Consider the following 2,550-nt stretch of genomic DNA (forward strand, 5'->3'; position numbering starts at 1 on the left):
TGCCACACCCGCCGTACTCTCCTGATTTGGCACCAATGGATTTCCACCTCTTTCGATCTCTTTCAAATGCTATGCACGGAGTTTCGTTCAATACTGATGCAGAAATGAGAGCTTGGTTGGATCAATTTTTCGAGTCGAAATCGGGTGATTTCTACCAATGAGGTATTGAAAATTTTTTTGAATGTTAGGAAATGAATACATTATTGATTAGTTAGTAGTTATTTTTTATTAAATCTTTTAAAAAATTTAAATTAAAAAAAACGGCAGGAACTTAGTTGCCAACCCAATACAAGTAAGTTACCATTCTGTTTTCACAGTCTCTTTGATAGACTGTGGCAGGCTCGTGTCTTGTCTTATGGAGAAAACACTGCTATGCTTTAGGTCTTTCAGCAAAATGCTTCATGGCCAGTGTTTGCTTGTTAGAGAGTATGTTCATGAATGATGTAGCTTGGTTAATGTTTGCTACACTTTCATTTAACAAAGTATGCATGTATATCATTGTTGCTTTAGTTGTTGTTGTTGTTACTGGTGTTAAACATATCAGCTGGTATACAATGATTTTGTTTGAATGAAATATTAATTTTTTTTCTTTTACAGTAATTTTCTTGGATGTTAATTAATTAATTTTCTTTTTTCATTTACTGAGATGCAGTAGATCTGTGTCAGTTAGTAAGACAAAAATAACTAACGCCAAATCATAAATGTTTAAGTGAAGTTAATAGTCTTTATGTTTTGAATGGCTATTATGCATCTTACACACTAGAATTGTTTTCACATTTATTTATTTTTTTGTTTAGTAGCTTCTTTGCTTTCTCCAGAGTAATCTCTTCCTCTTCCTCCCCCTCCTCTTTCTCTCCCTTCTTTTTATTTTTTACTTAGGAGTTACACAATAATGGAAATATTTTGTAAAAAACAAACCTTGCTGTCTAGCCTCGATGCAATGTAATCATTCCAATAATAGTCCTTATTGAAATAATATCCAGCTTGAAAATTAATTCCTTCAGTTTCACATGAAAAATATTGAGAATTCTCAGATTGAAATTTTAGAACGTCTGTATGTTGTCAGCAGTGAATTTCGTTTGTTTCTAATTTAAGCATAAGGCCATCACATTTAAGCAGAGGGTGTTAGTTGATACTAATAACAACAACAACAACCACAACAACAATAGTTATAATGGTTTCAAATTTTGGCACAAGGTCAGTAAGTTCAAGAAAGGGGGTAAGTTGATTACATCAACCCCAGTGTTCAACTGGTACTTATTTTATTGACTTTGAAAGAATGAAAGGCAAAGTTGACCTTGGAAGAATTTGAACTTAATAATAATAATAATGATAATAATAATAATAATAATAAGAAGAAGAAGAAGAATCCTGTCTACTTTAGGCATAAGCCTAATATTTTGGAGGGGTGTCCAATCAATTACATTAACCCCAGAAATCAACTGGTGTATATATTTATCAACCCTGAAATAGATTGAAATTTGTGGGGAGGGGATAAGTCAATCACATTGACCCCAGCACTCAACTGGTACCTAATTTATTGACCCTAAAAGGATGAAAGGCAAAGTTGACCTTGGTAGAATTTGAACTCAGAACGTAAAGACAGATGAAATGTTGCGTTGCATTTTGCCTGGCACGCTAATGATTCTGCCAGCTCACCACCTTAATAACGCCGACTGCTGCAAAAGAGAGAATATCCACTTACAGCTTCTCAGAACATTCAAAAATCACATATCCCCCACAGGTTAGGGCCTGAAATACTCCAAATGGACGCATAGCATGTTGCTTGGTCAAATTAGCCCATCATTTACTCCACAAATGCTGCACTTTCCCATATCGCCTATTTCAACATAGCTGTAATATATTATATACAAACTATGCCATTTTAATCCTGAGCAACGCCGGGTGTCTCTGCTAGTATATATATATATATATATATATATATATCATATACACACACACACCATTTAATAATGAGTTGAAGATTGAATAGCAATATCAAGGATATATATTATATTATATATATACTAGCAGAGGCACCCGGCGTTGCTCGGGAATTAAATTGTTGCTTATATACTTGAAGAAAAAAAGGTAAAATATGCTGTATAGAAATTTGAGGACATTCTGTAGATGGACTCTCAGATGAATGATGGCTGGGCGCCTCTCATGAATGGGAAAAATTGAAGATGTGCCAAAAAGCCTCATTGGTACTTGGAAACTTTTACGAAAATTAAAATGGGGATTAAATGAAAGAAATGATTTATGTGAATATCCTCACAAGAGTAATTGAAATAAATGGCGACTGTGGAACCCCCCACACGCGCGCATACATACGTGTGTCTTTGTAAATATGTTTGTATACATCTATGTATGTGTGTGTTTGTAAGAGACAGAGTGTGAGTGAGAGAGAGAGGTTTGTTGTCATGTATACGTACATGCATAAATATACACACATCTGTGGATGTATGCATATGACAACACAGCCCTTGACTCACTCACACTCTGTCTCTTACAAACACGCACGCGCACGCATACACGTGTCTTTGTAAA

This window comes from Octopus bimaculoides, chromosome 17 (assembly GCF_001194135.2).
Source record: "Octopus bimaculoides isolate UCB-OBI-ISO-001 chromosome 17, ASM119413v2, whole genome shotgun sequence".
In the NCBI taxonomy this organism is placed as follows: domain Eukaryota; kingdom Metazoa; phylum Mollusca; class Cephalopoda; order Octopoda; family Octopodidae; genus Octopus; species Octopus bimaculoides.